Source organism: Anabrus simplex, chromosome 8 (assembly GCF_040414725.1).
Source record: "Anabrus simplex isolate iqAnaSimp1 chromosome 8, ASM4041472v1, whole genome shotgun sequence".
Lineage (NCBI taxonomy): Eukaryota > Metazoa > Arthropoda > Insecta > Orthoptera > Tettigoniidae > Anabrus > Anabrus simplex.
In genome coordinates, this window is record NC_090272.1 from 226,217,909 (window position 1) to 226,242,362 (window position 24,454).

A 24,454-nucleotide genomic window follows, 5' to 3' on the forward strand; every position below is an offset into this window, starting at 1 on the left:
ACCATCCCGGGAATGACACGTCCTGCCCCTCGTTACTGTAACACTACCCATTCAGCTCTCTCTTACACACACTTTTATATTCAATCCTCTCAGAATCAACATTTCGTCCTCAGCAGAGCACTGCTTCCCAGATCCACTGACTTAACATTTCATCATCCGCAGCGCATGTGCCTTCATTCTTATTACATATTGTCTTGATCACCTACTGACATAGCAGTTCATAATATTACATATGCACTGACCTACTTCCAGATAAATTCCAGTTCACTTGTGAGTCAACAGTTGAGCCATGTCTTTCATTATCTAACCACTACTATTTCAATCATACATCCATGTCTTGCCATATCAATATTAAAATGCCCTATTTTTATCACTTAAACCTTCCAAATTTACAATATCTTACCACTTCCCCAATCTTAATTACACTTCACAATCCTTCCACATTTACAATGTATCTCCATGTTTTACAATCAGATATAATTGAACCTTCTAACTTTTTGTCCTTACCTTAGCAATCCTTCACTCACACTTCACACACATTTATAACCATACTTTTCTTACTTAACGGCCCTTAACAAACCTTCCTACAAATCCTTACGTCTAAATTTTACTTATCACTCTTACACACTCCTCTAATTCATTCTCATTTTACACCCTTAGCTCTTTAAACTTTATTTCACATCTACTTTCAAGTCTTAAACATTCATGACTACACAATAAAACCTCACCGCCATCATTTAACTTATTTCAAACCCAAATAAGAACTTTCCTTTTTGAACTTTATTTCACAAACTCTCCTTACTGCACAAAAATACCTGTTTAAATCCCCCCCCACCGTTCTTCCATTCTTTTATAATCCACCCTAAATTTTTTTCTTACCCCCTTTTTCTAATAATTCCCATTTATTGGCAATCAAAAGTTTATTTCTTACCTTTTCCATATCTTTACAATTACCTATTAAGTGTAGATCATAGCCTGATGCCCCACATAATATGCATAGTGACATTTCTTTGTCTATCCCTTATCCTTGTATTACTCCATCAGCCACCATAGTAATCCTAATAGCCCTATAATTACTAATGATGTTCTTATTACCTTTCTTCTTGTATATTGGACATACAATTCCTGTTTCCCATTCTTTTGGGTACTTACCCCCATCAAAAATCTTGTTAAATGGGTTCACTATACCCTCTATATCAGCCCAATTTAGCTTAATTATTTCCAAAACCTATTGTTAATACAATTGCATCCTCCAGAAGACTTACCCCTAATTTTACCTATCACTTCCATGCCTTCTTCTTTTGAAATTTCTTTGTCCAGTTCAAATATCGATACCCTCCTATCTCTCCAAATAACTTCTTTCCCCTTCTCTCTATACCATTCCCCCTCCCCCAAGTAGTTCACTAAAATAGTTCACCCACTGCTCATCCTCAATACTTGGTTTGTCAAATCTCCTTCCAGCCTTGCTAATTCTGTTTATCCTCTCCCAAATTTTTTCCATTTTATTCGCCCTACACTCTTTATTTATCGCTTCCGTTTGTTCTTTTATACATGACTTTTTTCTCTCACCCTTTTGTAGTCTTTCCTTAAATTACAGAAAACTTCTCTTTCTGGATTCCCACCTTCTTTTCTATACTCTCTTAATGCACCCATAACCCTATTTTGCAATTCCTCACACTCCTTGCTGTACCAGACTTCCCCTCTCTCCTCTTTCTCCTCCTGCCTCTGTCAATCTGTACTATCCTTCTGATTGGGTATAAAATCAGTTCCAAAGCTCTGTCTATGTTGTTTTCCTCCACCGCAACCTCCCACCCATCATCATCATCATCCTAAACCATCTACAGTTTCCTGGGTGTGGTATATGAGCCTCCTCCATCTCATCCTATCCTTGTACCATTCCTCCTCCACCAACTTGTCCCAATCATGACTTCTCAGCATTTACATCATTGTTAACTAAATCTATCCATTTCATTTGTGGCCTTCCCAAGGGTCATCTTCCTTCTACTTTTCTGTCAAATTCCTTCCTTGCAGTTCTGTTAACTGGCATTCTCTTCATGTGACCAAACCACTTCAGTCTTGGTATCTGAATCTTATTGAGGAGAGAATCATCTATTCCTACTTCTAATTTTCTCATTCCTAATTTTGTCTTTCCTGGTTTTCTGGATCATAATGCGTAGGAATTCATTTCAGCTGCCTGGAGTTTGGAGTTATCACTACTGGTCAGTGTTGTGGTTTCGAGACTATATGTAAAAATCGGTATATAATAGGACTTGTACAATGTCATTTTTGTTTTCATAGGTATATGCTCATCCCACAGCGGGTGACTTACATGGTGGTAAAATTGTGTTGCCTTATTGATTCGATTGTTCACCTCATCTTTTACTAGGTTGTCATTTGATAGAACGCTACCCAGGTATTTGAAAACTGGAACGCTGTCCAGTTGGGCTTCATTTAACATGACTATTGGTTCTGCTCCTTCCCCATACACTTTCATCACCACCATCTTGGTCTTACTGATGTTTAAACCATATTTCTTAAACTCTTCATTCCAGCTTTGCATTCTCTCTCCCAATTCCTCTTCTGAGTCACTCCAGATCGCAACATCATTTGCAAATGTGAAGGCTTTGATATTTCCATGTTCTTTCCTTTTAATAGATTTCATTACTACATCCATCACAATAATAAATAGAAGTGGTGACAATGAGCTGCCCTGCTGCACTTCTCTCTTTGTTTCAAACCAGTCTGACAAACCACATCCTACTTGAATAAAACTTCTATTCCCACTATACAACATTTTCACTTTGTCTATGAGGCTATCTTGCACTTGAAGTTCTTTCATGCATTGCCAAATTCTTTCCCTTGGTACACTGTTGTAGGCTTTCTTAATGTCCAAAAATATTAGAAATAAAGGCTTTTTCTTCTCATTGCAAATATAAGGTCTGTAGTTGACCTTCCTGGTCTGAAACCATACTGCTCTTCTTCCAAAATTGGTTCAACAATATCTCTGATTCTGGTCTATTTTATTTTTTCCAATATTTTCAGGACATGAGAGAGTAGTGTAATACCACAATAATCAGTACATTCTCGTCAGTTTCCTTTCTTGAACAGAGGTACAATAATGCCCATCTTCCAGTCCTCAGGGATAGTATTTTCCTCCCATATCTTGTTGAGCAGTCTGTAGAGCCATTGGATTCCTGAGTTCCCGCTGCTTTCAGCATATCTGACTTAGTTCGCCTATGCCTACTGCCTTTCCTTTCTTCATGCTCTTGAGTGCATTTTCAACCTCAAGCCATGTAATTGGTGGTTTAGTTGTGGTTTCTCGACTTGGCTCTCCTCTAGCCATTGTTATGTTTCCCGTACCTCCATTCAGCAACTTTTCGAAATAGATCTTGACTTCCTGTTTAATTTCTCCCTCCTCTTGTGCCAGAGTTCCATCATCACGTTCTATTGCTTTTATGGTCTCTTGATCCCTTCACTTGTTTTTCACTATTCTGTATAGCAGTTTCATATTTCCTCTACTGTCTTCTTCCAGTTTGTCTGCAAACTCATTCCATTTCTTCTCTTTTTCTTCCCTTACAATGTTGTTTACAGCAAGTTTCTTGTTCCTGTATACTCCTTGGAGTCTTTGTATTTCGTGTTAATTGTGTTCTTGTCCCTGTTTCTATGATCAGTGAGAAATTTCGAACAGTGGACAGTAAGCAGGTTTAGGATATAGAAAGTGAATGGGTGGCATACAGGGATGCTGTAGTAGAAACAGCAAGGGAATGCCTAGGAACAACTGTGTGTAATTACGGGAAAAGGTGAACATCTTGGTGGACTGAAGAAGTGAGAGCAGCTTGTAAACGTAAAAAGAAGGCTTATCAGAAATGACTCCAAACAAGGGCAGAGGCAGACAGGGATTTGTACGTAGATGAAAGAAACAGAGCAAAACAAATAGTTGTTGAATCCAAAAAGAAGTCATGGGAAGATTTTGGTAATAACCTGGAAAGGCTAGGTCAAGCAGCAGGGAAACCTTTCTTGACAGTAATAAAGAATCTTAGGAAGGGATGGAAAAAGGAAATGAAAAGTGTTCTGAGTAATTCAGGTGAACTCATAATAGATCCCAGGGAATCACTGGAGAGGTGGAGGGAATATTTTGAACATCTTCTCAATGTAAAAGGAAATCATCCTGGTGGTGTTGCGAACAGCGAAGCTCATGGGGAGGAGGAAAATGATGTTGGTGAAATTACACTTGAGGAAGTGGAAAGGATGGTAAATAAACTCCATTGTCATAAAGCAGCAGGAATATATGAAATCAGACCTGAAATGGTGAAGTATAGTGGGAAGGCAGGGATGAAATGGCTTTATAGACTAGTAAAATTAGCATGGAGTGTTGGTAAGGTACCTTCAGATTGGACAAAAGCAGTAATTGCACCTATCTATAAGGAAGGGAACAGGAAGGATTGCAATAACTATCGAGGTATCCCATTGATTAGTATACCAGGGAAAGTATTCACTGGCATCTTGGAAGGCAGGGTGCGATCAGTCGTTGAGAGGAAGTTGGATGAAAACCAGTGTGGTTTCAGACCACAGAGAGGCTGTCAGGATCAGATTTTCAGTATGCGCCAGGTAACTGAAAAATGCTACGAGAGGAATAGGAAGTTGTGTTTATGTTTCGTAGATCTAGAGAAAGCATATGACAGTGTACCAAGGGAAAAGATGTTTGCTATACTGGGGGACTATGAAATTAAAGGTAGATTATTAAAATAATCAAAGGCATTTATGTTGACAATTGGGCTTCAGTGAGAATTGATGGTAGAATGAGTTCTTGGTTCAGAGTACTTACAGGGGTTAGACAAGGCTGTAATCTTTCACCTTTGCTGTTCGTAGTTTACATGGATCATCTGCTGAAAGGTATAAAATGGCAGGGAGGGATTCAGTTAGGTGGAAATATAACAAGCAGTTTGGCCTATGCTGACGACTTGGTCTTAATGGCAGAATGTGCCGAAAGCCTGCAGTCTAATATCTTGGAACTTGAAAATAGGTGTAATGAGTATGGTATGAAAATTAGCCTCTTGAAGACTAAATTGATGTCAGTAGGTAAGAAATTCAACAGAATTGAATGTCAGATTGGTGATACAAAGCTAGAACAGGTCGATAATTTCAAGTATTTAGGTTGTGTGTTCTCCCAGGATGGTAATATAGTAAGTGAGAATGAATCAAGTGTCGTAAAGCTAATGCAGTGAGCTTGCAGTTGTGATCAACAGTATTCTGTAAGAAGGAAGTCAGCTCCCAGGTGAAACTATCTTTACATCAGTCTGTTTTCAGACCATCTTTCCTTTACGGGAGTGAAAGGTGGGTGGACTCAGTATATCTTATTCATAAGTTAGAAGTAACAGACATGAAAGTAGCAAGAATGATTGCTGGTACAAACAGGTGGGATCAATGGCAGGAGGGTACTCGGAATGAGGAGATAAAGGCTAATTTAGGAATGAACTTGATGGATGAAGCTGTACGCAGAAACCGGCTTCGGTGGTGGGGTCATGTGAGGTGAATGGAGGAGGATAGGTTACCTAGGAGAATAATGGACTCTGTTGTGGAGGGTAAGAGAAGTAGAGGTAGACCAAGACGACGATGGTCAGACTCAGTTTCTAATGATTTAAAGATAAGAGGTATAGAACTGAATGTGGCCACAACACTAGTTGCAAATCGAGGATTTTGGCGATGTTTAGTAAATTCACAGAGGCTTGCAGACTGAATGCTGAAAGGCATAACAGTCTATAATGATAATGTATGTATGTATGTATGTATGTATGTATGTATGTATGTATGTATGTATGTATGTATGTATGTCCAGTGTCTTCCATATTTGGTTTCTTTTTTTTTTTTTTCGCCGCTGTTTTCACTCGTATCATTCCACCATGGTGTCTCCTTTTCTCTTTTGATGGAACATGTAACTCCACATAGGTTTTTGGCTTCTCCCACAAAGGTGTCTTTGAAAGCTTTCCACTCTTCATTAACGTTGGTTGAATCCTTAGTTTGTATTCTTCCTTTATTTGGACTTCTTACAACTTCCAAGTTTTAACCCTTGGTTTTTTTCATAGTAATTTTCTGCATTTCATTAGTCTTATACAAGGTTTGTCCGGAAAATACGTATAAAAGTTGAATAATAACATTATTTGACAATTATTCAGGTATTACAATATGGTCTCCTTCAAAGTACTCTCCCTGAGACAAGATGCACTTCTGCCAACGCCGTTTCCACTGTTGATAACATTGTTGAAAGTCTTCAGTTGTGATGCTGTTCAGTTGCCGTGTCGTTTCTCCCTTGATGGCTTCCACATTACCCAAATGCCACCCCCGAAGCACCATTTTGCATTTCGGGAATAGGAAGAAGTCACAAGGGGCTAAATTGGGTGAATAAGGCGGGTGGTCTGTCACGGTGATTGAGCTTCGGGCCAAAAACTCACGCACAACGAGCGACGTGTGAGCGGGCGCATTGTCGTGATGAAGGATCCACCTGCCCCCTTGTGCCAAATCCGGTCGAACTCGGGCCACACGAGCTCTGAGACTTGATGTTGATGCGCTGTTCCTCAATCAAAGAGAGCTCCATACCGATGGCAGGTGAAAACGGGTAACTTTCAACAAGCAGCCGCACACTGCTACTGACACGCAGAGCTCTCCGACTCGAACTGAGCATTGAGAAGATTGGCGACAACAGCAGTGCCACCTGGCGGCGCCTCCACGATACGTGATACGTCACCCCAACGGATTTATACGTATTTTCCAGACAAACCTCGTATTTGAAGTCTACTACCAGCAATCTGTGGTCACTGTCCATGCTTTTACCTTTACATCTGTGATGTATCTACCACCATCTTTATTTGTGATTGTGTAGTCAATCAATTTTCTATACTGGCCATCCCAACTGTACCTTGTTTACTCTGTGACTGTATTCGGGAGATTGTAGGTTCGAACCCCATTGTTGACAGCCCTGAAGATGGTTTTCCGTGGTTTCCCATTTTTGCACCAGGCAAATGCTGGGGATGTACCTTAAGTAAGGCCACGGCTGCTTCCTTCCCAGTACTAGCCCTTTCCTGTCACATCGTCACCATAAGACATATCTGAGTCAGTGCGACGTAAAGACAATAGCAAAAAAAAAAAAACTCTGTGACTGTCTTTTTTTGTGAAGAATGTATTTTTGTTTATAAGATCATTTCTTCTGCACAGATCTAATAGTTGTTCTCCTGGGTTCCTTTGTCCGAATCCATGTGGACCAATGATGTTCTCGTACCCCAGTCTGTCTACCCCAACTTGCGCGTTTAGATCTCCAATAATAATATTTTCCTCATTAACTGTATCTTGCAGGTCTTGCTGAAATTTCTCTTTGTCTTCCTCACTGCAGCCTGTCCATGGGGCATACACTTATATGATGGTGTACTTAGTGTTCTCCAGTTTCATACCTCCCATCCAGACTGTACTAATTGTAAATCCTCTTTTATTATTGTATCCAATTCCCATTTTGCTTTCTCTGACCATTCATATTTAATATACTCCCTACCCAGTTCTTCATTCTTCTTTAACTCTCTCTTCTTCTCCCTCCCTGCCCTCCTCTTTATCAACACCCACTTGGAAAGTGATGTGAACCAAGCCAATCTCCTACCTCCATCCTTATGATTTCGTCTAACATATCTTCTGAGCTTATTACTATCTCAATCATGCTTCCTCCCTGTTCTGTAACATAAGTCAGCTTCCCATTCCTGTTGCCCTCTTTCCAACCATTTAGAATATATAAATTTTCCGCTGCACACATTTCTAAAAGTTTATCTCCATAACTGTTTATGACTGTATCTTCACTACTTCTAATTTTCTTCATTACCCTTCCATCTTCTTTACTGTATACTGGGCTCTGCTCCTTTATTCTCGCATTCCAGTCCCCAAATAACAATTACCTTCTTCTTCTTCTTCTTCTTCTGCTTCAAACTTCCCTCTTATCATACTAATTTCCAGCAATAACTCCTCCATAATATGGAACAAGAAAATACCAACAAAATGTAAGAGAGTCATATATGAAACTTATTACGTATCTATCCTGACCTATGGTTGCGAAACATGGACCATGAGAAACAAAGATGTTGGTAGAATCCAGGCAGCAGAAACGAAATTTGTCCGTAGCATGATCAGCAAAACACGGAAGGACAGAGTCCGTAATGAGGAAATCCGCAAGCAGGCTCAAGTTGTAAGACTGCTGGACAAAATAACAGTGCAGTGACTGAGATGATGTGGACATATGCGACATATGGGTGATAACAGATTACCCAAAAAAGTGTACGATCTAAAACTTGAAGACAAAAGACCAAGAGGGCGACCAAGACTCAGGTACAAGGACATGGTGAAGATTGACATTCAACGGAGAGGACATACTTTGGAAAGCATTGAAGAAGGAGAGAAGTTCAGGGACCGCAACTGGTGGAGAAGCCTCGTTTGCCGACCCATCGCTTAAGATGGAACGACGTGCTATATGTATGTAACTCCTCCAAAACACGAACCACTAGGGTTACAATATGCAAAAGCTAAACTTACCTTCTTAAGCCACCCTTCTTCCCTCCCCATATTAAATTTAATCCAGATCAATTCTTACATCTCTGTCTCAATATCCTCTACTAGTCCACTAATTTCTTCCTTTATTAGAACCACTATTCCTCCTGGAGTTCTCCCCTTATTCCGCTTCTTTCTTTTGGACTTATACTTAACCAAAAGCCCTTCCCATGTTATCTCCTTCCATATTTCAAGCCATGTCTCCAAGAGTGCCACAATATCATAACCTTCCACTACTTCTTTAACCTTTTTATTTCCTAATTTGCCTAACAGTCCCTCAATATTCACAAACCCTATTTTCCAGTTTTGTTATAATTTACCCCCCCCCCTCCCCCTTTCCAGATTTCCTTCCATATTCTTGCTTCTTGTTATCATAGCCCTCTCACTTTCTGACTCCATTACTCCCTTTCTTAACATTTTTTGTCGCTCTCTTCCCTCTTTATCCTCCAAACCTCTATACCTTTTCCCCACAAGTCTTTTAGACTTCTTTCTTTGCTCATAGCTCCTTTTTCTTTCTGTTCGTCACATATATCACCACCTTTATGTTCACTTGTCCACTGTACTCTGCTCTCAAAGATTCTTGAGACTCTTTCTCAGCAATTCCCGACTCCCTTTTTCCACATCCGCACTGCACTGCCCACTTCCTCCTGGGTTGCTCTCCTCACTTACCTCCATTCGTTCCATAACTCGCTCTGCATCCTTCCATCTTTCCTTGCCATAACTTCCTCCATTCGGGCATAATCGTCCATCGCTTTCAGTTTTGACACCGGCCACTCTCAAAACCATCTTCAATTTGACTCCACTAGCCGCTGCCCCTTATGTGTGCCTTCAGTCCCTGGTGTCTTGCCCTCCATAGATGTCGCTTCAAAGTTTTCCTATTTTCACTTCCTTCTTTACCCATATATCTTTACCCAGATTTTGTGTCCTTGTAAATTGTTGGCATTCCTTAATTCTATTTATGCCATTAAAGAAGATAGTAACTTAACTCTAATTGGTCTGCGACCTTTAGCTTTACCCACTCTTTCCACATCATCTATATCCACTTCACTAAAATTTATTTTCATCTTGTTCTGGATGACCTCCACCACCTTACAAATTACGTCCACCTTGCCTTCCTTCTCATCTTTCTGAACACCATATACATATATGAATTTCTTCATCCTCTCCTGGTCTAACATGTACTATTAACTATTGTCATTATATTGAAATTTTTTAAACATAACCACTCTTTGCATGTCCTTTATGCGATTATGTGGGTTATAACTTTTTCACCAGTGCTATGTAGATTTTAATAATTAGTTTACCTGTTATTTTCTTTAAAATAATTGGGTATGTGCGTCATGTGAAATTTTAAAAAGTACGGAAATCTCTTTATGGGTAGCTTAGGCGGTAAAGCACTAGCTTTCTGACCAAGTTAGCGGGTTCGATCTATGTTCTGCGCAGTGGTATTTGAAGGTGCTCAGATACGTCAGCTTCACGTCAGTAGATTTGCCAGCATATTAAAGAACTCCTGCGGGTCAAAATTTCAGCATCTCGGCGTATCCAAAAACGTAAAAGTAGTTAGAGGTATGTAACGGCAATAAAATTATATTAAATTATTTTTCTTTAATTTAGTTCATTTTATTAAACATAAGTCTACATTCAGCATTCTTCTTCCTTTCCTAGGGCGGTAAGGAAAGCGCTTCAGTTGGTACCACCGGTATACTCTGAATTTTATGGTAGTTTGAAGTGCAGTGGTATAAACAGTACAGATATATTCATTGATGAGGAGGATGATGAGAGTTAGATAAGTCCAGTTGAGAGTGAGAAAGACTACTTACCTAAAGTTAATCAAATAATATTTTTATTATAATTGTGTTACTAACTTGTTTCTTTTTGTACATATTCATAAATATATTTTATAGAGATGTTTTCTTGTATTGTCAATTGTTCACTACTTTATCCACATTGAATGTAAATAATTATAACCCTCAAATGGACAGGCACATTCAGTCTTTAATATACTCTAATTCCCTATAATACCGGTTATTTATGCATTTTTTTTCAAGGATGTTATAAAATAGAGGACTACATGTACCATTGTCATGAGTAATAAGTTTCAAAGATCAAAAACATTAGCAGTAAATATTTTGTGAAAATTAATTTCATTATATCTCAGAACATACAAAATGAGGCTTATCACTATTTTTCCCCAAGGTCTTCAATTTATTACATTTGAAGGAGGGATAAGCCAAGAAGTTCAAACTACACTTGAGCCTCTGCTTCTTTTCATCTTTTTACTTATACTAAAAATAAGTTCTTGGTGTTGACTCAGAAAACAATTTATCCACTCTAGGCTGGATCAGTTGTCCCTGAACTAATTATCAACTCTACACAACCGGTTTAAATAATCCTGGACAACATTAGACACATTCAAATTCTTCAAAGGAAAGCTCCACTTCATCACATACTGCATTACACATTCTGTCAGCAGCGTTTCTTCATTGCCAAATAATGCTGTTTGTTGACCTATTATAAATTTATATTTCTGCTTCAGTTTGCCATTCATTGTAGTATATTGTAGGGCATATTTTTCACATGTTTTTCAGATGACTTCCTTATACTGCAAACATCTCTTCAATCATCACAGACTGCAATACATAGGTCCTGTTCACTGTAGTTCTGCTTCCCACCCAGACACAACTTCTTCTTATAATTTCTCATCATGATCAGTCTTATGTTACAATATTACACATTCATACATGTAAGTCAGTATGCAAAATAGAAACTGACATACCAATCCTATATTACCACATAACTATCTTCATGCTACACTGTATTCACCTATGTTAATCGATACTCAGTTATGAGTCAACGTTTAGAACACACTACAAAAGCCATGATTAAATTGCCCCTATATTATGAGGTTCGTGTATTCAATTGCCACTGATCTTCATTTAGGGCAGTCACCCAGGTGGCAGATTCCCTATCTAGTCTTTTCTTAAATAATTGCAAAGAATTTGGAAATTTATTGAACATCTCCCTTGGTAAATTATTCCAATCCCTTACTCTCCTTCTTATAAATGAATATTTGCCCAAATTTGCCCTCTTGAATTCCAACTTTGTCTTCATATTGTGATCTTTCCTACTTTTAAAAACACCACTCAGACTTATTCGTTTACTAATGTCATTCCGCACCATCTCTCCACTGACAGCTTAGAACATACCACTTAGTTGAGCAGCTCGTCTCCTTTCTCCCAAGTCTTCTCAGCCCAAACTCTGCAACATTTTCATAACACCGCTATTTTGTCGGACATCCCCCAGATGGGATGTTTTCCAGTTCCTGAATCAAGTAATCCTGGTGAGGGTCCCATACACTGGAACCATACTCTAGGTAGGGTCTTACCAGAGACTTATATGCTCTCTCCTTTACATCCTTACTAGAACCCCCAAAATACACTCATAACCATGTGCAGAGATCTGTACCCTTTATTAACAATCAGTATGTGATTATCCCAATGAAGATCTTTCCTTTATATTAACACCTAGCTATTTACAGTGATCCCAATAAGGAACTTTCACCCCATCAATGCAGTAATTAGAAATGAGAGGACTTTTCCTATTAGTGAAACTCACAAGCTGACTTTTCACCCCATTTATCATCATACCATTGCCTGCTGTCTATCTCACAACATTATTGAGGTCTTTTTGCAGTTGCTCACAATTTTGTACCTTATTTATTACTCGGTACAGTATAACATCATCCGCAAGAAGCCTTATCTCTGATTCCAGTTTTTACTCATATGGTTGATATATTATATAAGAAAACATAAAGGTCCAATAATACTACCTTGAGGAATTCCCCTCTTAATTATTACAGGATCAGATAAAGCTTCACCTGCTCTAATTATCTGAGTTCTATTTTCTAGAAGTATAGCCATCCATTCAGTCAGTCGTTTGTCTAGTCCAATTGCACTCACTTTTTCCAGTAGTCTCCCATGCTCTACCCCATCAAATGCGTTAGATAGATCAATCACGATACAGTCCATCTGACCTCCTGAATCCAAGATATCTACTATATCTTGCTGGAACCTACAAGTTGAGCTTCAGTGGAATAACCTTTCCTAAACGTGAACTGCTTTCTGTCGAACCAGTTATTAAAACATGTGTAATATAATCACAAAGAATGCTTTCCCAAAGCTTACATGTCAAACTGACTGGCCTGTAATTTTCAGCTTTATGTCTATCATCATCATCATCATCATGTCCGCCTCGTAGCGCAACAGTTAGTGTTATTAGCTACCGTCCCCTGGGGCCTGGGTTCGATTCCTGGTACTGCCAGAAATTTAAGAATGGCAGGAGGACTGGTATGTGGTTGAAATGGTACATGCAGCTCACCTCCAATGGGAGTGTGGCTGAAAAGAGCTGCACCACCTCGGGGTGAGGACACGAGTTTGCATCTTCATCATCATCATCATCGTCAACATCAGCCAATTCTATCATTACATGATGTGGCCTCTTTAAGTCATGAACTCAGGTAAGTCTGTAACAGAACTTTCCAGATGGAATGGTCTTGAGCAGTTCTCTGCCAGGTAGCACCAGTTGTTCTCTTGATGTCTTTGTCCCATCTGTCTGACGGTCTTTCTCTAGACCTCTGATGATCACTTGGACTCCATTCTAACATAAGCTTCATCCATCTGTCATCTTCCCTTCAGGCAATATGTCCAGCCCATTGCCATTTTAAGGTGGCTATTCTCTCAAGAATGTCATTAACTTTAGGGACAGATCTGATGTCATCTGCTCTCTTCTTATCTTTCCTTGTAAAACCCAGCATTGACCTTTCCATGCCTCTCTGCACTGCCCTAAGTTTCCCTTAAATTTGTTCAGTGTCCAGGTCTCACAACCATAAGTCAGCACAGGTAGAATGCACTAATCATAAACTATTTTCTCCAGATTTACTGGCATATTTGGTCTGCAGACAGTTGAGTTTCTTCCATACGTCTGCCATCCTAGCGTAATATGTCAAAAAATTTCTGATCTTATATCACCTTTCATATTCATCAACTAGCCCAGATAGATATATTCATTGACTTTCTCTAAAGGCATGTTGTTGATGTTCACATTTCCTGCTGTGACCCACTTGTCTATCACCCTTTCCCTCATACACAGGGGTTACTATAACAGCTCTACATTCATTTGGTATAGTTCCTGCATGCAAACAGTAACCAAAAAAGTACTTCAGATATGGTGCTACATCCCAACCATTATCTTTAATATATCCCCAGAAATCTTATTGGGCCAATGACCTAGATATTAGAACCCTTTAAACAATAAGCAGAAATCTTATAAATTCCAGCTGCTTTTCTAGTTTTCAAATTTTGTATCCTGTTGTAAATGTCTTTGTTATCATAGTCTGTCTGTTAGATCATCAGCCCTCAAATAGCACCACTAAAGGTTATGCGGTTATAAGGAAACCGCAAAACCCAATGGCAGCACCAAAATGTGGTGTACTAGGCAAGACGAGGAGTGAGGTAGTTTGCCATTGCTTTCCTCACTGGGTCAGAAAGTGCTATTGCAGCACGACTGACCCTATGAGCAACACCTTTCATAACACTCAGATGCATTAGTCGTCCTCTGAATGTCATTACTCAGCACCACCCATACCCCAGCAGCTTCCATATTGTCACAGCCATGGATAAGACTGGGATTTCGGTGAAAGCTACACTTTACTCTGGCCTGTGCCAAGAGACGGATACAAAAGTACTGTATCCGTCAAGAAATGGCAGCAGGCACTGTTATCGTAGGTAAATTTCAATACTTAATTAGTCACTACCTCTTTCTGGACATCTTCCTGCTGGCTGAATACTTTATTTTTACAATTGGCTTTTTTTTGCTAGTGGTTTTATGTCACACTGACACAGAGAGGTCTTATGGTGATGATGGGATAGGAAAGGGCTAGGAGTGGGAAGGAAGAGGCCGTGGTCTTAATTAAGGCATGGTGTGAAAATGGGAAACCACAGAAAACCATCTTCAGGGCTGCCGACAGTGCAATTCAAACCTACTATCTCCCAGATGCAAGCTCACAGCTGTGCGCCCCTAACCACATGGCCAACTCGCCCGGTACAATTGGCTTTATGTTGCACTGACCCAGATAGGTCTTATGGCGCTGACTCTTCTGAAGGTCCTCACATATACACTTCCCTTGTTCGTTAATGATTCCAGAAATATCCTTCTTGGAACCTGTTTCTGCCTTAACGTACTGTACCAGTAATAGACACGCACTTAATCACGTGTGTGATCGAACACGAGAAGTATCCTGGGCGTGTGCGGTCTTAGAGCAGGAGAGTGTACAGAGAGGGAATTGCAGCTGAATAAATATTGCACAATAGGCCACACTAACTTTATTACTATCGGTAGGTGAAAATAAATTCCCTGTGATGTCATGAAATCCTTGTCAGATGGAACTTGCATACCATCAAAATTTGATATTTGTAAGCAAAGTAAGTTTATTCTTGACGTTTGAATTCTGCTAATGATTGACAGTTATGGTAAAATGGCCAAAGTTCGTTCTTGAAGTTTCAAGCAAATACTCAATTCAAAACCATAACGAAATAAATGAAGTTCCTTCTTGGACTAATTAATCAGTTTGACTTATTATGAAAATAAATAAAGTTCACTCTTGATATTCTAAATTGAATGCCCAATTCAAAAAATTATCATAAATTAATTAGAGTTCATTCTTGAGGTAAGAAGTAAAATTGATATTACTCAAGTTCTAATTCACTGGGAAAATATATAACAAAATGGCTAAGTCTCAACTGCATTCTATAAATGTCCTTCAAAGTACTTCCCACTCATTAGCAAGTTTGTTTGAGCTTTGGAGTAGCTCTGGTAAGGCTTAATATTACACTAGCTTTATGTGTAAAATTGAGAGTTCTTTGCAAAATTGAAAGTCACTGAGAAATTGATAGTTACTTGAGAAATTGGAAGTAACTTGTGAACTTGAAAATTAAATTAGAAGTCACTTGAGAAATTGATAGTTACTTGAAAAATTGAAAGTGACTTGTGAACTTGGAAGTCACAGTTCATATAGTTTGAACTGACTGTTCTTTAAACAACACAGATGCATATCACCTTTAAGTTGTTGTTCTGGATTTTGAAGTTGCTGGCTCCGTTTGACTGTGTCCTCGTAGCCCCAGGGTACCATGTATCCACCGACAGCCAGGAATACCATCGCCATATATCCCCCGATGATCCAGAACACCATCACCACATATCCCCAAACCTACCATGTTCCTACGATGAAAGTTTGTGCGATGATGCGAGTGGTGAAGTCTATGCATGTGGCATCAAATTGCTCGTGCCACTTGGTGTGTTATAGCACTATCAGTTCATGATTAACAAGTGTAACAGCATAGGAAAGTTCCACTTAATAATGCAATCAAACCATCACTGTCCAACTGCAAAAGTTTGATACGATGAATGCACCATGTTCCCGACTGTAAGTTTGAATACAATTCATGAATTCTGAACAGAGTCTATACATTCTACCTCGCACATGATAATGTCGTAATGTTCAATTACACAATTTGTGTTCTCTCACAGGAAATAATGGGCATGTAATATTCAGGAAACAGCCTACTGCTTATCTCGCACACCATGAAGTATTTATGCTCAATTTCATAGTCTTATGTTCCCTTACGAAAAATAGCATGTAATTTTAAGAAACAAAGTCCTAAATAGCTGATCACTTGCAGAAGTTCAAATACATAAACCTGTCTCATTAAATTGTAAGTTAGTTGTTTACAGACAGTTCTGTAGCACACAGCTTAAAAATAATATGTCCCATTGAACGGCACTTTTATTTTCAAGCAAGCAATGTAATATGTTAAAGTGTTTGAATGCTTTTAAGCCTCTCGTGCGCGCAAGCCTCATATGAGGTCCCAAAATTATGTTTTGTTTAATGCGCCGTTTATTTAATATTGTTATGAATTTGTGGAAAATGTTGACTCTGTTCTTCACTTTAGACCTCATATGAGGTGTGATATTGGTTACAACTATATCTATGAGATTACAGCACTTCCTTGCAGCTGCGAAGTTGTAGGCAGTTATGGCGCTCTTGTTATTTGTGTGTTTCATATGGAGAGTAAATTATTGAAATTGATACGTCCTTTACAAGTATATGCAACGGATAAGTAAAAATGTTTTATATAGCAGAAAATCATTCTCTTTACAATGGTATTAGTATTTTTATTGTACATGCAATTTATTACCATTATTTTGTGTAATAATATAGGGGCCTCATATGAGGTCCAAATATACGAGAGGTTATGGTTTACAGTCATAACCTCAATTAGAACTACACCAAATTGTAGTGTTTTGGTGGAATTTTTGATGCAAACCAAGACAGACTACTGATGTTTCATGGCACATTTGTCATATATTCTCATTTCTACGCATTTAGAACAAAATGGATGAAGAACCAGGGCCATCTGTAGAAAATGTAGTCTTCACAACGAATGTCACAATATACTCTGCGCCCTGTCAGTAATACCTGACAATATGACATACAATCGCTTTTGCGAGATACGGAAGTATTTGCACTTCATTGACAATCAGAAAATTCCAGCAGATATCAATGATCGGCTTATACGTTTACGTTCTATGATTGACCATTTCTAGCACATCTTTAGATGTTCATCCCAGCCAGAAGAATTTTCATCAGTTGATGAGATGGTCCCTTTCAAAGGCCGATCAAAGCTGAAACAATGCACGAAGAGTAAACCCTAAAAATGGGGCTTCAAAATTTGGGTTTTAACCAGTTCCTCCGGATACATCCATAGCTTTGAAATCTATCAAGGAAAAGTGCAAAATGGTGAAGGTCATTCTGAATTTGGAGCAGTTGGTGATGATGTTCTTAGGCTGTGTGAAGACGGGAAGTTCAAAAGCCATAAGCTTTTGATAAACTGTTTATCTTGATTAATCTTCTCTGGAAACTTCTTGAAGATGGCATTTATGCTTCCAGGACTATCAGAGCTAACAGGCTTTGTGGTGCTGATCTCAAGCTGAGGTCTCTGAAAACCATGAAGAAGGAACCGAGAGGGTTGTACTCTGTTACGTCGCAGTCCAACATTACAATAATCTGCTGGTATGATAATTCATTTTTACACGTAGCATCTACATTTGCTGGAGCAGAACCTGTAGGTGATGCTAAGAGATGGTGTCGAAAACTGTGCGCAATCATTGAAATTCCACGACCATATTCCATCAGCATTTACAATTCTCACATGGGTGGCGTACATCTAATGGACTTGCGCGTAGGTATTTATCGGCACACCATAAGGCACAAAAGGGAGTTCTTCAGAGTATTCCATTATCTAATGAATGTAGCCCTTCTAAACTGTTGGATCCTGTGGAGAATGAACCCAGATTGTGAGAAGCTGGATCTGTTAGAATTCAAGTCCTCAGTAACTACTTCTCTCATTTACATGGGAAGCAATCATCAACCCAAGAAAGGAAGACCAGCTACTTAGACGCCACCAGCAATCAAAAAAGGGCTGAAAGTGAAGGCTACCTATAAGCTGAGAAAGGATAGAAGTGCCACCTTCACGGTTGTTCAAGGAAAACCAGGTATGTCGGCCTTTGCTGCCAATATGCCCTTTGTCCACAGTATTTTGAGGAATTCCATGCAGGAAACAACAACAACAGCCACTCCTTAAGACAAAATTTAGTTTGGTAAAACTTGCGTGTAAAACTGACATCCAGCTCACAGTATCTCCTAAGAAAATTATTCCTCAGTTCGGCTGTATTGTGGAGTGTGTGGACTCCCTTCATGCACATAGGCCTCATATGAGGTCCGTGGAATTTTCAAAGAAAATGAACTATCATTTCTTTTTTCTTTAATGGAATTGTATTCTGTAACCTTCCAATGAATAAAAAATTAAGACAGTATTTCTTTTCACTTCAAACTGAAAATGCGTGCACGAGAGGGTTAAATAAGTCCTTTAGAAGTGGATTAAAATTTTTAGAGAGTAAAGTTACACTGCTGTGACAGTCAAAGTTTTCACCTAGACCATGCCACGCTAATACTGAGTCTGAAGTTGCAGACGTCTGGAAATTGGTACTCCACGCACTAAGTCAAAGCATACTCGCAAGTACTACGTCATGCAGCAGACCTCCACCGGTCTCTGCTGTCGGTCGCTTTGTGTCGTTGGGGCTCCATGCTGGCCTTTTATTATACAAAAACTTGACCCTGTGCATGAACGTCACGGATATCACCCGACGTTTTAACTCTTACTATCTCCATAAATAATAGGATATGTCAACAGCAGCAAAAAGCAAAACTGGATGACTGATGAACTCCTGGAGCTTATGAATGAAAGGGGGAAATATAAAGGTAAAGACGCCGTTAAATACAAAAATCTACACAAAGAGATATGTAGAAAATGCAGAGAAGCAAAGGAATCCTGGATGTCTGACAAATGCAAGGAAATCGAGGAACTTCAGGAGAAGCATGATCACTTTAACCTATATAAAAAGGTGAATGAGCTGAGTGGTCTACAAAAGAAGCGATGCGGACAAATATTAAGGAACACAAACAATGAGATTATTTTAGGAGTTGAAGAAAAACTTAAAAGATGGAGGGAATACGTCGAATATCTCTTCAATGATGACAGAGATGATCCTCCACCACCTGACGAAAGAATCAATGAAGCCAGTCCTGAAATAACAAAGAGTGAAGTATTGAATGCCATTAAACTTCAGAAGAATGGTAAAGCCACTGGTTCAGACAGAATTTACGCCGAAGTTGTTAAAGTTATAGCTGAACAGGACTCAACCGGCCTCAGTCTACTAACATCGTTGTCAACATCATCTATACATCAGGAAAAATACCTTCTGACTGGCTGAGATCAACTTTCATACCAATACCTAAGAAGCAGAACTCCTCCCAGTGTGATGATTACCGTATGATTAGTTTGATGTCCCACGTCCTCAAAATATTTCTGCGAATCATACACACCCGGATTTACAAGAAATGTGAATCTTATATGGATCAGACCCAGTTTGGCTTCCGAAATGGGATCGGCACACGTGAAGCACTCTTCTCCTTAAATGTACTAGTACAGAGGTGCAGGGACATGAATGTCGATGTATATACTTGTTTTATTGACTACAAAAAAGCCTTCGACTCTGTGAAACATGAAAAGATGATAGAGATATTAAGATCGACTGGTATTGACCAATGCGATTTACGCATTATCAGCGCACTGTACTGGAATCAAACCGCAGATGTCAAAGTCGACCAAAGAACATCAGAAGCGTCTACAATCAGAAAAGGTGTTCGTCAGGGTTGTGTGCTGTCACCTCTCTTATTCAACATTTATTCTGAGGCAATATTTAAGGAGGTATTGTTGGAGGAAAACAGCGGGATAGTTATAAATGGACAGGTAATTAACAATATCAGGTACGCAGATGATACTGTTGTCATAGCAAATGAATTACCTGTGCTCCAACGCATGATAGACAAATTAGTCCAGCGCAGTGAAGAGTTTGGCCTATTTGTCAACGCTTCCAAGACCAAAGTTGTAGTCTTCTCTAAAAGAAAAATTCCAGCAACCCTGTCAATAAACGGCAGTAAGATTGAACAAGTATCCTCCTTCGAATACTTGGGTACTGTGCTAGATGAGGAATGTGATTCCAAGAGGGAGATAAAATCTAGAATAGAACAGGCCAGGAGGCAATTTTTTAGCATGAAACAGCTATTTACAAAATCGGACCTAAGTGTGCAATTAAGAATGCGAATGATTCGGTGCTATGTATTCTCCATTTTTCTCTTTGGATGTGAAAGCTGGACCCTTGACCAAAATCTAGAAAAAAGAATTGATGCTTTTGAAATGTATCTATATCGCCGCCTACTCCGAATACCGTGGGTGCTGAAAATTTCAAATGACGAAGTCCTCATCGCATGAAGAAACAAAAAGAACTATTACTTACTGTTAAAAAAAGAAAAACCCAATATCTAGGTCACATTATGAGAGGCGAGAAGTACCAGCTATTACAACTCATCATTGAAGGTAAAATACAGGGGAAAAGGTCTGTTGGCAGGAGGAAGAATTCATGGCTGAAGGACATCCGAAGATGGCACAACTGCACTTCAGAAGATGCTTTCCATGCTGCAACATCACGTCCAGAGCTGGCTATGTGGACCGCCAACCTCCCTAGGAGAAGGCGCCTCAAGAAGAAGAATTAGCTTGAAATTTGATTACGAGGAATTTGTTATTGCTAGCTACATATATCATTGTCTATTTGCTGTTATCTCATCAGGAAGGGAAGATAGAAAGAAAAAAGCTTCTAGATCATTCCTTTTGGCGTGCAGGCCATGTGTTCAATGATATCACGGTCGTGGCTTGGCAAGATGCAGCCAACCTTGCTAGCAGCGTGTGTTGCATCACAGACTACAATGCGCACAATTTAAACTTATGAAACACGCAGTGCAGTCTCCAGTTCGATTACAGGCAATTGCAGGCTTAACCGTATGGTTCCTGTTTCAGTACCTATACATACCCTTCCATATTTCACTAAAATTTGTATAACTGCCAATTATGCTTGTCATCATGTTTTCCTCATTGTGAGTTCCTTAAATTTCTCCTTACTTCCACAATCATTTCTAACTGTATTTCTTCCAAACTTGACCTCCTTCTTAGTCTCTTTACTTCTCTGTTATAATGTAGTGGGTCTTTTCCATTCCTTACTACCTTTAAAGGTACATATCCATTTTTATATTCCTCGACAATTGCTTTAATGCCATCATACAGTCTGTTTACATTTTTATTTATGGCTTTCCAATGATTTTAATTACTTTTTAAAAACTCCCTCGTTGTTAACTACAAGCAGAAACTAAATATAAATCCACCGTAGGAGGACATATCTTGCTCATCATAAAAATAAAGCCATTCTTATTTTTATCTGCTGGGCTAAAACTAGTGATACAGAATGTGGCACGAATGATTGGCTGTGCCCTGCACGATTGGTTTTATCCCATTTTACTTTTTTATAGTAAATATATTTAATTTTGATTTTATTTATTTTGTTTGAGATTATGAGGAATAGTTTTATTCATTTGTCAAAGTGGACCCTGTTTTGAACTCTTTTTGTGTTCATAAAATCAGCACATTCAAAACATCTAATTTTGAAAAATAAAGTTATGACTAAAAAAGTCATCTAGTGATTATAGTAGCCTACATGTAATTTTTATACATTCCTTCAGGAGAAGATAACTAAACTTCAATGGAAATATTCTGGAAGTGTTGAGTTTCCTGCAGTTCCAATTCACCATTTCCTTGCAGACACAATCTTATATGTTTTGTAATACTGTATCTGAAGCCATTGCCTTTCAGTTTTGACTGTTAGGTTCTTCAGTCTACCAAAACTAATTTTGAGTAATAAGTTTATAAACTACTTGCAAGAAAACACATGGTAACCGTACTGAGCCTGGAAAAGAAACAACTTCATTAAATTGAAAATGACATATTTCATTCTTAAAAGATCACTATCGGATTCTATCAGATCGCACTCAGATAGTTAGAAAAGTATAAATATTTATGTTTATTTCTGTTCAAATACTTATGAACCTCAAAATCTGGAACATATCTTCATGGAGTCTGGTTTCCTTTCCACTCCAGCATGAAATACGAAGTGATAAAAAACCGTTGCTCTGTCTTTGCCACGATTCCAGCCAGCAATGGGAGAGAGGTAAAAACCTAACTGTACTATACTATTCAGAAACCTAGAAAAGGTATATGATAGAGTACCTAGACTAGTCATATGGAAGAGCCTCAGAGAACTGGAAGTGCCTGAATATCCCATAGCAAGGTCCAAATGCCATTCCACAACTGTAGAAGCTGTGTGCGTATTAGGATTGGCATTTCAGAATGGTTTAATATTATACAGAGTGTCCAACGAGGGAGAGTACTCTCACCAATGCTATTCATACTGAAATGGACAGTATTCTTAAAAACCCAAAAAGTGTATAAGATGGAGAATTACACACATTGGTGTTTGCTGACAATGCACCATCTGGGGAGAGACAGAGGTAGAGGAACAAACTAGGCTGGATGAATGAATAGCCAAGTTCAAACAGTAACAGATGAAAGTTAGCACAACAAAACCTGTTACTCTGCAAATGAGTAGGAAAGATACTGGCTACCGCATAAAGCTTGTACAGGTATTCAAATACATAGGCAGCATGATTTACAGACCAGTCAGCTTGACGTGTTGTTTGTAAGCTCTGAGAAAGCATTCTTTCTGATTATATCAGACCTATTTGTGATTTCCAGCAGCAGTACTGCAGATTAAGAAATAGTAAACAGAGTGTCCAGCAGTTCCAACTTTCACATCCTCGTAAGACAGCTACTTTGGCATAACAAGGTGCCCATGAGAACCAAGATGACTCTGTATAAGTCATACATTGTGCCCATTCTCACATATAGTCTAAAAACATGTACAGTGAAAGAGAGAGAGAAGTTAGCAAATTGCAAGCATGTGAAATTAAGTTTCTATGAACTGCCCTCCAGAAAACAAACCAGGACTGTGTAAGGTACAGTGGCATCAGAATAGAACTGGAAGCAGACTCAATGAAAGAGAAGCTAAGAACATTGAGACTAACATGGTATGGACATGTAACGTGAATGCCTGGCACAAGAACACCTCATGCATGCCTAGAAAGAAGGGTTGAAGGAAGAAGACTAGTGGGAAGACCTAGGAAGAGATGGCTACATCAGCTGAGAGAGGATGTGGGGAGAAGAGGAGGGAATCGGGAGTCAATGGTGAGAGAGGAGGTATTTCTGGACAGAAAATGATGGTGAAGACTCGTTCAACACCACCCTACCTGGCACGCTGGAGGGGTTCTATTATGATGATGATGATGATGATGATGATGATGATGAAAAGTTCTATCAGGTGGACATTGTACCAGGAAATGCCCATATTTCATAGCTTGAAGAGCACGAGATGAACGCAAGGCGTGTATGGTACATTATGTAATATGTGGTGGGATGGAGAACTACAACTATGGGAAATATAATTATAAAGTTTTTTATTTAACGTGTCTGAAGGATTTCATTTTTATCTGTAATATTTTGTATTGTGAGAAATGAAGAAATAAGAACTCTGGACTCTGCTGGAATATTTTTTTATGCCATTGGAACCTGTTTGTAATCTTTTTGCTAGATGCAAAAGAGTTTTGAAGCAATTTTTTTTTTGTATGTAAATTTTATGTAATTCTGTATGTCAAAATTAAAATCTGATGTAAAATTTTGTAAGGTGCTTTATTTGAAGCATCCTATACCGCACGCGCGGTTACCGATGTTGAAACAGGTGATGTAATTCCTCTCACATCAGTAAGCCAGGAAATGACCATATATGGTCATGCAATTGTATTGGCAAACGGGAATCTAGTGTAAGTTTTGGTTAATTGTGATCGGGCCATTTCCGATCTTCTGCTGGCTTTGGGAAAATGATGCGTGTGTTTGACGTCTTTTCCATCTGACCGTCCTCGAGTCCGGAGATGCTTGAGGAGTTCACCTCGGGAACTCCAGTTTTCCGCAGTAAGTGCTATTTTCATGTTATTCCCAATGTTTTCTGATTTCGTTGGATTTAATTTAACTCCTTTTGCATTTCGGTGTTTTCTCGCTTAATATAATTTTTAAAGTTTTGTTTTAACCTATCCGAGTTTGCCCTATATTCTCGTAGGTTGTAACTTCTAGTCTTATACCTGCATTTTAATTGACAAGCCTTGTATAATTGTACAAACATTTAACTTGTGTTTTACTAAAGGATTTAAGCATCCTGATTATGTTTTCACTTTGGGTAGCCAACCTGTATCTGTCGTCGAGTCAAG